This window comes from Trichechus manatus, unplaced genomic scaffold, assembly GCF_000243295.1.
Source record: "Trichechus manatus latirostris isolate Lorelei unplaced genomic scaffold, TriManLat1.0 scaffold00016, whole genome shotgun sequence".
NCBI classification, from domain to species: domain Eukaryota; kingdom Metazoa; phylum Chordata; class Mammalia; order Sirenia; family Trichechidae; genus Trichechus; species Trichechus manatus.
Window position 1 is genome coordinate 4805244 of NW_004443952.1, and position 14702 is coordinate 4819945.

The following is a 14702-nucleotide window of genomic DNA, read 5'->3' on the forward strand; positions in this document are numbered from 1 at the left end:
GACCGGCAGAAGCCAGGAAGAACTGAGCCTTAGGAGACAACTAGAGTAGCAGAAGTTATCCCTGGAGCACCAAGTCCTAGGCATGGCTAGAATGGAAGCTGTTCAGCCTGTCCAGTTCCTTTAACTTATCACTTCTGCCCCTGGGCCATGTCTCAAGCACCAAGTGAAGTTTTGAGTCTTTTGCCCCAGTTTAATTCTTATACTACGCACTGCTGTGCTCTTGATACTCCTGTATTTTGAGAAGCTACCTTTCTCCCATTTGGAGCTCCACTTCACCCTCTTGACTTGACATTCACACTCTCTTCCCAGCGGTGACCTTGATACATGAGCCTTATATCATGACTGACGCTTTCTGTATTGAGTTGCACTTTCTCTGGCTACCTTGGATAAAGACTTTCCTTCCTGTAGAGATAAAGCAGACTTCGCAGTCAGAAGGACCTGGGTTCAAATCCCAGCTCCACCACTTATCAGCTGTGTGATCTCAGACAATTACTACACTGTCTGAGCTCAGTTCCCCATATTCCCAACGCAGGGTCATTGTGTGGATGAGAATAGGCAGACTGAATGATGGACTGGGAGCTGGGTACCTAACTGGATACCCTTCTCTTCATGGCTGGCACATCCACCTGGGTACCGTGTTCCTGCATGCACATGTGTGTGCGTGCGTGCACACACAGGCACACATATATGTATGGGTACAGTGACGTATGGCTGCTGATTTACTCCCATCTTTGTCAGAGTTGACCTAGGACCAAGAGCAGGGGTGGATTAGCCTGGGATGTGGAGGGCTGCAGTGAGGTCAGCTGCAAGGGCAGAGCCAGAGGAGGCAGGATAGCTTCAGAGTTGGTCTAGGGAGGCATCACAAGGGCCCGGTGACCTTACACCTTTGTCATCCCGTTATCCTTTACCCTGGGAGGTTAGGGATAGGTGCAGCAGAATTTGCCAGTCTGATAGGTTTCCTGAATTTTCAGTGGCTTTCTTTTTCATGGAGGAAATGACTAAGGAAGGGGAAGGGTGTGTGTATGTGAAGGAATTTTTCATTCTGTGCATGTGTGTGCGTGTGTATGTGAGAGAGAGAAACTGAGAAAGGAGGAAACAGAAGGACAAAGAGAGGTAGACAAAGGCAAAATGAAATCCAGGGACAGAAATGGAGAGACAGAAAGTCTAGGAGAGAGAGTGTCTGCAATTAATAAGCCTTTTCCAAGTTTAGCGACTCAGTGACCCCTGTGAATGGACATTTTCCATACAAAGGTCACACTACTCTTGAGTTTAGATGGGGACAACCCATGGTATAGAGATGTCCCCAAAGATAAACGCCTGTTGCCACCTTTCAAAGGTATTTTATTCTCTATTATAATTTCCCAAGACTGTCCAAGGGAATGCATTCCTGCATTTACATTTGAATTGCAATACACTTTTGAATGTCAGCTGAAACTTGCCTAGACAATTTTTTAAAGGCGTTTTGGCTGTTTGAAAGGCAACCCTAGGGTTGAAGGTCAGGGGAGGAGAAGGGAAAGATGTAGTCAAATGTCACCTCCTCTTGTGAGAACAGGTGTGGCCAAGGGGCAGATGTGAGCTGGAGAATTCTCCAGAGCTTTCAGTCTCCTAAGGGAACGTGCTTCAAAGACAGCCAGCAGACATTACAGGGGGCTGTCTCATGAGCTGAGACCTGCATAGGTAGTTTTACTTTCCTAGTGGTTTAATGACCCAAAGGTATGTTTCTGTTCCCATCTTGCTTGACCTTTCAGCAGCATTTCACAGGGTTGACTGCTTTCTGCTTGAGGCACATTCTGTGTTTGCATCTATGATACCAGATCTTCCTGATTTCCTACCTCCTTTCTTGCCCATTCCTTCTTCCGTCCGCTCCTTTGCAGGCTCATCTGCCTCCTCTACCAAATCAGTGATGTTGCTGTCTCACATGGCACAGTCCTATACCCCGTCTTCCTAGCCTGTCTCCATGGAGAATCTCAGACACACTCTGTTTTCTCTCCCTGTGCTGATGGCTCCCATTTTATACCTCCCGCTCCAAGTTTTCTTCTGATATTATTGTGCTATCTCCCTTGCCTGCCCAAACCTCACCCTACACCCTTGGCCCCCAACTCATGGTGACCTCATGCACAACAGGATCAGACTTTTACAATCCTTAGACTTTTCATTGGCTGATTTTTGGAAATAGATCACCAAGCCTTTTCTGCTAGTCCCTCTCAGGGGAACAGCTGAAACCTGTTCGGCATCATAGCAACACACAAGACTCCACTGATGGAAGGGTGGTAGCTGTGCATGAAATGCATTGGCCAGAAATCAAACCAAGTGTTTCACATGGAAGGCAAGAATTCTACCACTGCCCCTGGTCCTTTTCTAGTGTTCCCTATTTCAGTGAAAAACATCATTTTCTGTCTAGAGACAAAGCAGGAAACCTAGGAGTTGTTCTCAACACCTCCCTCTCCCTTGTCACCTCTCCGTTTCCAAACCATCCCATGGCCTATCAATTTTAATTCCCAAATAGCTCTTGAATTTGCCCGCTTCTTTCCATCTCTCTGCTACTCCCATAGCCCAAACCACCAACCCAACTTGCCTAGACTCCTGTGCTGGGGTCCTATCTGGTCTCCCTGCATCCACTCTGGCCCCCTTCAATACAAACCACACAGCAGCTCTGGGGATGCTTCTGAAATGAAGCTGCCATCATTCCGTTCTTCAGCTGAAAGCCCCTTGGTGCCTTGTCATTGCCCTGAGGATAATTTCCAAACTCCTCCCCTTTACCTCAAGGCCTCGCCTGGACTGATCTGATCTGTCCTCAGCCAAGCTCTTCAGCCCCATCTCCCCTCATGTTCTCTGCCTTTCAGCCGTACTGACCTTCCCTCAGGTCCTAGAACAAGCCACAGTCTTGCAATTTGAACTTCTGCCGTTTTTTTGGTCTAAATCACTTCAGATCTCTGCTCAAACTTCATTTCCTCAGGAAACCTTTCAAGAAGGCTCAGGCTAAGTCAAAACCCTTTGTCACATTCTTTCATAGAATGATATTCCTTTGCTACACAATACTAACCTCAGTTTGTAAATTCACATTCATTAGTGTGCTTACTTGATAAATGCCTGTTTCTCCTTAACTAAACAATAAGCTCAGTGAAGGCAGGGACCATGTCTGCTTGGCTAACCACGGTGGTATAATGCCTAGCCAGTGCCTGGCATATAGATAGCATTCAATAATATTTATTGAGATGAATGAATGAGCAAGACTGGGAGGATCATAAATGCCGTAGTATTATAGGCAAAATATTGTTGGTCTGCATTTGTGTTTTATTTGGGAATAAAGGTTCCATAGCTTTCCTGCAGTCTCAAAGGGTTCTTTGATAACGAAAGTGACAAAGACCACTAATGGAAAGAAACACGTAGCCATCAGAGTCTGAGAGCACTGGCTTTGGCTTCAGATAAACCTGGCTTCCCAGTTTACTAGCTGTGTGACCCCAACTCCACCACTTCTGAGCCTCACACTCCTTAACTATAACGAGGGCTAAAGATCCCAGCCTGGCCGGGTGTTGGCCTGAGCTAGTCTGTGCTCCCTAACATGGTGGTGGAAGTTCACTAAACATCCCTTTCGCCTCCCCTCGCACCTTGGCTTCTGTGCAGCTGTTTGTAGGATCAGTCCTGCTCTGGGGTGGTGGTTTTTCTTGGAGAGAGAAGGGAGACCAGAGGAAGTTAAATATGAGCTGGACATTCTAGCCTGCAGCCCACCAGAGAACGCCAGCTTATTCCTCCTCAGAACCTTGCAAAAAGACAATACAAGATGTGGTTCATTAAACACAAGTAGGCCCACGAGACTGCCATTTCCACCAGATGAAATTACCAAAAAAAGCATTTGTTCCCGGGTTAGACAGAGTCCATCTGGAATGGAACACCCTAGTCATTTTCCTATTAGTGCACACGGAGAATAATAATCCTTTGCATGTGCTCAGCGCAGAGCATCGCACAAAGCACTGTCATGGACGTTATTTCATCCAGTTTACTCCTCACAACAAGTCTATAACGCAGACATTTTTATCTGCATTTCATGCTTGATGAAACTGAAGCTCAGACACGTGGGGTGACTTATCAAGGTTCACACCAGGGAACGTGGCAGAGCAGGGATTTGAACCCAGGTTGCTTTAATCACAAGGTCAGTACTCATCCGACTATACCACAACAGCCTCAGAGAACTCTCTTAAATGTTGGCATCAAACCCAAGGGACCCATTTGCTCTCCTGTTCTGTTTCTCTTATCCGTAGTTAAAAGAACTGAGGAATGCTAAGACTTAGTTAGGTGCTTGCTACACTTGGCATAGGGGTGGAAATACTCTCTTTATTTTCCAAAACCCCTCTCTACAACCTGCTTCCCAAATCTTATGAGGTAAAGTCAAACTCGAAAAAGTCAAAGCCAGAAGAGGCCTTAGGAATCATCTAGCCAGGACTGAGTTTCATTTTATGTGCTAGTTATGATCAGGTGGAATCAGGACTGCCTGGAACACCGCGTTCAAAGAGATCCTGGGTCAGGACCAGGCTCAGTGGAAGAGAATGCAGTGATTGCTTAGCAATGTCTGTCATGGGCGTGAAAGTAGAAAATAGTGACTCATATGCTAGATGTTTTCCACTCCTGTTCTAGGCTAGCCAGTTCTATTCTACAGATGGGAAAGTTGAGATACACTTATATAATCAATTAGAATCTGCAGCTATGAAGGGGGAAATTTAGTAACCAGGTAGAAGCATTTTTTGGTCTCCCTAATCCTGAACATTTATAGCAAATTAAAAAACTCCAGGTTACAAAAGTCCCCTTCATATTCATAGATGAGTCACTGGTTTGGCAGATTGCCCATTTTCTTATTCCAGGGAACATGTATGCACACACGCACACATACACACAAATACATTATTACCCAAAGCACTGGAGACTGTCTCCATTGTCCTTCTTAAAGGCAGCAATAAAAGGCTGACACTGTTGTAAACCATTCACACTGATTCTGTCCAAAGTGGGGCCAGTGACACTCGTCCCCCGTCATAGTCCCAGTAAAGGGATGCAGGGGCAGAGGGAGCAGGATTGTTAGATAGGACCCTTCTCAAAATCTTGCACTAAGAATGTGGAATTCCCCCAGAGATGAATACAGGGCCTTTGTTATCTCTCTGCCTCCAGCTGCTTAGGGAGAACAGAATGGTCAGGAGGGAACACAGATACAGAGACTGGAGCTTTTGCCTCCCTCAAGTCTGACCTACCAGCCCGAGAGCAGCCTCACGCACAGAGTTGTCTGAGATGCTACACACAAGGATCCTTCCTCCCCCCCCCCATCTCTCATTCCTCCCTTCCTTCTCACTCCTCCATCATCTCACAGTAATGCTTTGAGCCCTTAATATAGGCCAGGCCCTGTAGCCGGTGGTAAGATAAATCAGACTCAGTCCCTGCTCTCATCAAACAGGGAAAACTAACAGGTGAACAGACAATTACAACCCTCTGATAAGTGTTGCAACGGAGGAAAGCAGAAGTGTATGTTTGTGGGGGGTAAAGGGGAGACTGTGAGAATGGCACCTAACCCAGCCAGAGGTGGGCTGGGAAGAGTCCCTGGAGATGTCCAAGCAGAGCCTTGGAGAGTAGGTGGACATTTGCCACCTGGAAGGGTGAAGAGGAAGGGGATTCAAGGCAAGGGAACACGGCATACATAGCTGGTTGTGTGGGAAAGCCTGGCACCTTTGGGGAATGCTGAGTCCTTTGGGACCAGTTAGGAGCAATGCTGCCTGGATCCTCTTAGCTGCCCAGATGCTCCTGAGGAATTCCACTGGTTTCTTGGTTAGGTCTTTGTATTTCAGTCTCCCAAGTAGTTAGAGAAACTGCCATTGCCTCTGTCCACAGCTAAGAACTGTCATGAATAGGAGAGGCTGAACCTCAAATGCATCGAGTAAAAATAAGGGCCAGCTTGGGAGGTACCTGGGGATTATTTGGACAAACGTCTGGACCTCATAGAGTTGTTATGAAGATACATGAGATCATGCAGTTAATTAGCCCATAGTAAGAACTCAATGCATGGAAGTCATTGTGGCCCTCTCCTCCTTACCAAAGGTCTAACTTTCACCAAATAACAAATGTCAGGCTATGTGTGACTCATGTCTCCCACTAGCTATATGTGTGACTTGGTTCCCTAAGCCTCAATTTCTTTACCTTTAAAATGGGTATAATAATACTTGCCTCACAGTATTGTGAGAATTAAATGAAATAATGTGCATATAATAAGTGCTCAGGAAACACTAGGTGTTATAATCATTCATTATTATTATGAGACAGAATTAAGGCAATGATAATGATGATTATTATTAGTTTTCCAAAACAAAAAAGGATAAATGATACCACTCTTTCCAGTCCTGGACACCGTAATCTGAGATATAAGCCCTTTTCCTTCCAGACTTTCTAAAGTAAGTCATGGCTGGGCATGTTTGCACAGCTGGATACCAAGCTTACAGTGGTCAAGAAGAATGTGTTTGAGTTGAGGGTGAAGTAAAAGAGGGCAACAATGACCTACATGTGTTGAGTTCCTACTGTGGGCCAATAAATCACATTATCACCTGTCATCTTCAACCCTGTGAGGTCCAGATTGTTATCTCCATCTTCCAAATGAGAAAATTCATCTGCTGAAGGTCATATGACTAGTAAGAGGCAGAGGCAGGATTCTATCCCAGGACCGTCTGACTCCAAAGTCCACGTACCCCATTGTCTCCCTATAATAACAGATACTATGTACTGAGAAACCACTGTAAGCTGGTGGTGTAAGGGAACTTCTAACACACAATCTCATTTAATCTGCACAACAGCCCTCTAAAGTTGGTATCTTTATGTCCAGGAAACTGAGACTCAGAGGGTTAAGATATGTAATCCAAAGGCGCACAGCAGGTAAGTGGTATTTTCTCTTGCCTTCTCTCTTTTCCATCTTTTCTTGTCCAATCCTCTCACCACTTACATTTTGCCATTACTTAACCACAGTGGGCACTCCAAAAGGAGTGTTGTTTCCAAGAGGCATTTCTCTTCCCTCTACAGCAATTAGAAGTTTTTAGTCAGGTAGTGTGAGAAAAGAGCCAGATCCCGTTCCCATGGATTCCAACTCACGGTGACCCTACAGGACAGAATAGAACTGTTCCATAGGGTTCCCTAGGCTGTAATCTTTATGGGAGCAGATCGCCAGGTCCCTTCTCCTGTGGAGCCACCAGTGGGTTCAAACTGCTGACCTTTCGGTGAGTGGCCAAGCTCTTAACCACTGTGTCACCAATCAAAAACCAAACCCACTGCCATCAAGTTGTTTCCAACTCATAATGACCCTATAGGTCAGAGTATAACTGCCCCATAGGGTTGCCAATGAGCAGCTGGTGGATTTGAACTGCTGAATTGGTTAGCAGCCATAGCTCTTGAACACTGTATCACGAGGACTCTTGAAAAGAGGCAGAGCCAGCATGATTCAAGCCTGCCTGATGCAGGCTGGCTGGCTCCAGACCCTTGTTTCCTAGCAACACCATAGTTCTGGGTCAGGGTGCAGGTTCTGAACCAGGTCTTAGGGATTGACTTGACCATTGATCCATTGGGTCAGAACTGGCCTTGGTTATTTTTATCAGACATGCCTGCTCTAGACCCTGGGGACTGCTGCTTAGAGTTCTTGGGTTTGTACCACTTCTGCTTACTCCCATCCACAAGTGCCCAGGGAGATGGAAGGCTCCTTTTGGAGATCTTGGCCCAAGAAGTCCCTGAAGTCTGGGACACTAGAATCGCTGAAATTTACGATAGGAGTGATCTTTCATTTAATACACATATTAATATAAATGGGAAAATGGAATCCCAGGGAGAAGAAGCAATTTGCTCAAAACCAAAACCAACAAAACCCAAACCTGTTGCCATTGAGTCAATTCCAACTCATAAATTAGTGACAGGATTAGGACTCAATCTAGCTCCTTTCCCTCCCTCTCCCACCTGAGGTGTGTTGACAGGCACTTTAAGACACCATGTGTCCAAAGGTATCTTTTTTTTTTTTTTTTGGTAACAGCTTTCCTGAGATATAATTCACATAGTATACAGTGGAAGGTATCTTTTTTAGCCTTCTTTCCTAGGGGTGACTTTGTACCAAGACAAAGTTTGGGTTGAGTCCAGAAGGGAACTTGACTTGTAACTATTTTATAGTTGAGATGATTCTCTAAGGAAGAGCAAATCCGATTCTCAACTCCAACCCTTTTTTTTGTTGCAGCTAGAGTTAGGGATTCAGGGAGGCAGCTGGTAGGAGGGGCAGGAAGTGCAATAACCATCTGGTGCGACCCAAAGTGTTCATATATATCAACATATGAGCTAAGCTCCCCCTCTGCCCTGGTTTTATTCAGCTACAGTTTTAGTGCCTACTATGTTTTAGGCATTATGCTAGATGCTGTGGATGCAGCAGTAAATTAGATGTTGCTCAGCCTATTCTGAGAGAGAGATAGGTAACCAGGAAATTACAATGCAATGTGTAAATGCTAGAAGAATAAGCACCAAGTGCGGCGTGGACATCTGACTCAAACTATGTGGCAGACCGGGAAAGGCATTACAGAAGATCTGAAGGAGGTAAGATTTAGCCTGACAAAGGTGGATAGGGAGAGGGAAAGTGTTTCGGGTAGGAAAAAAAAAAAAAAAACCATTGCCATTGAATCCATTCCAACTTATAGCAACCCTATAGGACAGAGTAGAACTGCCTCACAGAGTTTCCAAGGAGCGCCTGGTGGATTCAAACTGCCGACCTTTTGGTTAGCAGCTGTAGCTAAAAAGTAGGTACAAAAAAGGCCCTGAGAAAAAGGGGGAAAAAAAATGTAGATAGAGCTGAGTGCTCTATGGGAGTGGGGGTGTGATAAACCTAGAGATAGGCAGGAACCCAAATCACACTGGGACTTAATGACCATGCTAAGGAATTTGTAACTTTTCTAAGAATAATTGGAGGTCATTTGAAGGTTTTATGTACTTTTATTGTTAGTGTTTGCATTTTACAATTTGACTCTGGCTGGTATAGGATAGGGTTTGAATTGGGATGAGAGGCAGCATATGGGGACGCTAGATTAGAGTCAGGAAGATCAGTTACAAATTTGTATCAGTGTTCCAGGAGAACAATAACAGCTTAAAATTCGGTGGCCATGAGGATGAAGAAAATAATAAATGGATATGAAAAATATTAAGTTGCTAGAATGAACATAACTTCATGATTGAATGGTGGGGAATGAGGGAGATGATTAGAGATGGTGCTAAGGTTTCTGGCTTAAGTTCCAGGATCGAAGCTGGTATTCCTTTGGTGGGACAAAAGAAGAGGAGCAGGTGTGGAGGAGCTGAGTTCAGTTTTGAAAATGCTGAATCTAAGGTTCCTAAGATATATACAGTTGGCAATATAGAGCAGGCAATTGGATATATACCAGTCTGGTGATCGACAGGGAAGTGAGACCTGAAAAATGCAGGTTTGAGACCTAATGGTACAGGTAATTGAAGATTTTCCAGAATAAACATAAAACTTCCTTTTGCGACTTGTTTCCTTAGAGAGCTACTTTCCCCCTTCCACCCCCAACATTGTTCCTGAGGTTTCATTTAGAGAGGCTTTATTTCATTCAGACACTATCCTTGCTGCTCATTTTTAGCCAACTTAGCTTTCACTGATATAAAATGCTATGGGATGATAATAGTCCTAGTATACATGAAGTCACCTGGAGTTAGTACTCATATTTCATCCAGGAAGAAAGCAGGTGTACGTGGCTGTAGTCACCAAAGCAGAAGGGAAGAACACCTACTTTCCAGATTTTTGTTTAATCATTTGCTTTCATTTATCTAACAATTCATTAAGGGTCCAGGGTTTATGTGCCTATTTGTATGTGACCATTCCTGCAATGTATCAATTAGTGCAAGTTTTATTCTCCTAGATACAGCCCCTGAATCTTAGATTAGGTGGGATAATATACACCCCACCCCTGGCTGCCCCTTGAATCATGAGATTTTTCATTTATTTCCAGTACTTTTACAGGATCATTAAATTCACCAATTTCAGATCCGTGGGAATAAGAGATTTAGAGATCTACTGTGATTTTTAAGGTTAAATATTGAATGTCATTTTGAAAACACATCTGGTTTTATTCATGTGGTTGCTCAGAAATTAAATTTATACAATTTGCCTTAATTATATTAGGAAGTTGTTTTCAATATTTAACTCTAAGAGTTGTCACCCTTCAGTAGTGTGATGCCCCCCCCCCCCCATATACACCTAAAATTTGGTTCAGATGTTGAGACTGATGATGCCTTACTAACACCCAGAGGATACGAAAAGGTTTATTACTTACATAATGAAGCTTTCTGGGAGAGCAGAGGGGGCTTCCTATCAGGTCTAAAATGACTTGAGAACAGGGAGAGGAGACTGGCTTGGCTTTTATGGTGGTTGGTGGGGAAGTGGGGAAGTGGGGAGGTGGGGAGAGGAGGTGGGTGGAGGGTTCCCATTTTCAGGCTAGGACTTGTGTGGTTTGAACTTCGTCTCGGCATCCAAAGAGAGCACACAGACTTTCTTCTCAGCTTGTGTGGCAGGAGGAAGGGGGAATGGTAGCTCTTGAAAGCTGTTCAAACATCAAAAAATGGAGTCACACTCTTTACTACAAACTTACATCAAGATCGCAAGACTCATTTGGCTTAGACTTTTGGGTGTGAGCAATTTGATAGTATTTCAGGATTTTAAAAGGGTAGAAAATTTATTTCTGAGATAGTGTCAATCAGTGATTCTCAGTAAAGAGATATATTAGAATATAGGGGTCCATTTTCAAATTGCACCTTCTCCTTCCACCTCACCCCTACCCCCAGGTCTCTAAGGAGAGTCTGATCCATAGTCTACTACCAAATAAGAATGATAGCCTCATTAAGCCATAGTTACTGAAGAGAATGAGTGATGTGGCTTGGGGGGTAGGGTGGGGGAAGAGAACCATTTGTGTTATGACTTAAAGGAAGAGCCATGGACAAATAGATCACATTAGACCTTTTAAATTTCTCTAATGCCTCTCAATAAACGTCTCACTCTTAGCCTTAAGTTGTACATTTGTTCACGCTGTTTTCTCTACTTCCAAGGCCCTTCAGCACTCAGATCCTCTCAATTAGAAATGATCTTTTCTCATACACTTGGCACTTCATTTCTATCTTGCACCATTTCTTATTCTTCATTATATTTGTATCAATTGTTTATATACCTTATTTCCACAGCTAGATTATAAGCTACCTGAATGCAGGATTCATGATTGATTCATCTTTGCATTCATTACTCATTTAAAAAAAAAAAAAAAAACTGTTGCCGTTGAGTCGATTCCAACTCATAGTGACCCTACAGGACAGAATAGAACTGTTCCATAGGGTTTCCAAGGCTGTTATCTTTATGGAAGCAGATTGCCACATCTTTCTCCCAATAAGTGGCTAGTGGGTTTGAACCACCAACCTTTCAGTTAGCAGCCAAGCACTTTAACCACTGCACCACCAGGGCTCCTGTATTACTCATACACTTATTGCTTATAAGAATAAACAACAGATGTCTTTGGTATGTTTGATGAGTGAATGAACACATGAAATCTCATTTTAATATTGTGTCATTATAGTTCTAACCAGGTAAACTGAGTAAATCACCAAAACAAAATCTTGGTTGTGTCTGTATATGGAAGACATGGATTTTGACTTACACACACACTCACACAAACTCTTTTTATGTTTTCAATCAAGATTTTAGTTACTACATAATTTTCTTTTAGAGGGAAACAAACTTTTTCCTCACTAGTTTCATATTATCCTATCTCACAACTAAACTTTTAAAAACATTTAACTTACTGTAATTTCAAAATATTTACCACTTCTGAAGGTTTATGAAATGCCTGATCATCTGCAAGTGTTTTACATCCATTGGTCTCTTCACAATAATGCAGTAAAATGAGAAACAGTACCTTTATATTACTAATGAGAAACTGAGGCTCAGAGGGGCCAAATAACTTAAAGGTCATAGAGCTAATAAGTGGGGGAACCAGGACTGAACTCAAGCCTCCCTGCTTACAAAGCTCAAGTGTTAGCCACCAGGTTAATATTACCTCCAGCCAACAGTGAGATGTGTGGCTTATTTTTATTTTTGTAATTATTTGAGCTAATGAATGTTGACTTGGAGGAAAAATCCTTTAAGCTAGCCATCTACAGGAATAGCTAAACATGTATGTTTCAATGTTGTTAATATACATAGATATACATATATATAGTGTTTGTTTACCTTGACTCCATTTCAACTCTCACAATGAGCCAAGAAAGATGCTATCTTAATTAATCAAATAACTAGCCTCTAGGTATCATGTGCTGGCTTTCCTAGTGGGAACATCGTTGTGAATGAGTTTTGTCTCTGTCCCTCCAGCAATCCCTCTCATTCTCCAACAGGCTTTTTAATAAAGGCGGTGAGCAGTGCCTCACAGGTCTGAAATCTCTCCTGGCAGAGATACTGCATCAGGTCACCATGAGGTGAAGGAAGCCTTTGTTCCCTACAACGCAACACAACATCTCTTGAATTAGGTACTTTTACATATACTATTGCATTTATTATCTTCTAATTCTCACAACAGCCTTTAGAACATAAACCCCTTTCCTTTTACTAGAGAAGGAAACTGTAGCTCAGCAGGGTGACAATGGCTAGTAAGTGAACAAAGGTTACAATACGAGGGGCAGAGTAAGCAACTGAACAAAACTAAAGGTAATTCTAAAGTGCAGGCTCTTTCTACTACTCTAAAGCAAACACAATACAGTAACAGACTATGCAAAAACACTGGGGGGAAATTCAACCACAATTCTAGCTTGATAAATTAATTAGAATCATACAGTCAGAAGGGACTTTAGTGATTAGCCCAATCTCCTTATTTTATAGATAAGGAATCTGATGCAGAGGTGCTGATCACTTGAGGTAACACTGCTAGTTAAGCAGCAGAGCTATGATTCTGACCCAGGCCTGACTCCAAGTCCAGTGACCTTCTCACTAGAATACATTGCCCGTCCCTTAGCTGCCTTGCTAACTCCAGACTTGAACAGCGTCTCATGAATATTGATATTGACAAGATAAAGCCCTAGGTCTGGAGTCTAAGTATGTATTTTGCTAGACAGCCTCCTACCTCACCACTACTCTGCTTGTAAAATTCATCCAGGCACCCACTGTTTCATATCTGTAATTTTTTCTGAGATTCCCTTGAGGGGATGCACATCCTGAGTGTAAAGCAGCATCCTAGTCAGGTGCAAGGTAAAGCACTGAGTCTCACACTAGGCTATGCCCTCCATTCCCTTCTGACAGAGCTAGGTAACACTGCACTTTTAAGAGGCCATTAATCAGTACTAGATTAAAAGTACAACTACTTGCACATTACTTGCCCACAAGAACACTGTAAGACTCAAGCCAAGTTTATCCTACTGACTGGAATAATGGAGTATCCCTCTTGTGACCACCTCAGACTGGACAATGCACTGGGAATGACCCTCACAATCATTCAGACACTGCCTACACCTGGCCTTGGAGGAAGTCCAGGGCAATAGAATACTAGATTTCAAATACTTCACAGAGGAAAGACCATGAAGTAATTTGGGAAAGTAGACACATTAATATCATTTATTAGTTTTATTATTTTTTCATTTCTGAACACCTGGCATAGTGCCTGGCCCACACAGTAGGTGCTTCCTTAATATTGAATGAATGAAAGCATGCTGAATGAAATGAGGCAGTCCACCTCATTGCTCCAAAACCTTGAACTCTATATTAAAAGGAAGCAAAGGCTGCCACCTGTAAATAGCCCACCTGTAAGTCATTTTTGTTTGCCTTTAGATTTCCATATAACTTACAACATGACCTGCCTAGGAATCCTTTTTGTCCAAAGGAAGGAAGCTATGCTAGGAAGACCCAATAGATACTGGAGGGCCTACCACTGCCATCAAGGCAATTAAATAACTGAGGAAATACGTGTATTAGGTACCATTGCTAAAGATTAAAGTTAGTTCTCTATAAAGCACAGATTGGTAGGAACCCAGGCATATGGACAGATAATTTTAACACAGAGTGATTTATACCATAATAGAAACGTGAAATAGATAGTAGAAAGAACAGGTGATCAGATTTATTTGGAGACTTGTGGTCGGAGCAGGAAATGTCTAAGAAAGGTTTTGATTGCCAAGTAGGAACTTGTAAGATAAGAGGGAATGTATTATTTGGCACAGCTGGACAGCCTCACATCACCAAGTGCTCTTTTGATTAACTTAGAAAGATAACAACTATATTTATTGAGTACCAGCTGTATGCCAGGAATTGAGCCAGGTATTTTCATGTTATTTTCCTTTTTAGGTGCTTCTGGAGACAGGGGTCATATTGCTCATTTTCCAGATGAGGAAATAAAGGCTCAGATAGGTTAAATGGCTTGCCCAAGGCCACAAAGCTAATAAAATGGAGTTGGGATTATTAGGAATGTTGTAGTCCAATGGTTATCAGAAGTGTTGTACAGATTCACAGGAGTTTTGCAATGGTGCCCTGTGAGGTTAGGAGGTGAGGGGACAAAGCACACAAGCCTGCTTCAACCAGAGCAGCTGTCCTTTGGACTACTTTACATGATATATTTGTATGTAAGACTTCATTTGAATAAAGGTACTCATGCTTTTTACTAAAAAAAAAAAAAAAAAAT

The 14702-nt window shown here is 42.9% G+C and overlaps 1 protein-coding gene across 2 annotated transcripts in view; it reads left to right on the forward strand.

Annotated features, from left to right (window-relative positions):
* Positions 1 to 14702, forward strand: part of ASTN2 (astrotactin 2) — a 1034049-nt gene that overhangs the window by 758154 nt on the left and 261193 nt on the right. The gene's annotated exons all lie outside the window — the stretch shown is intronic.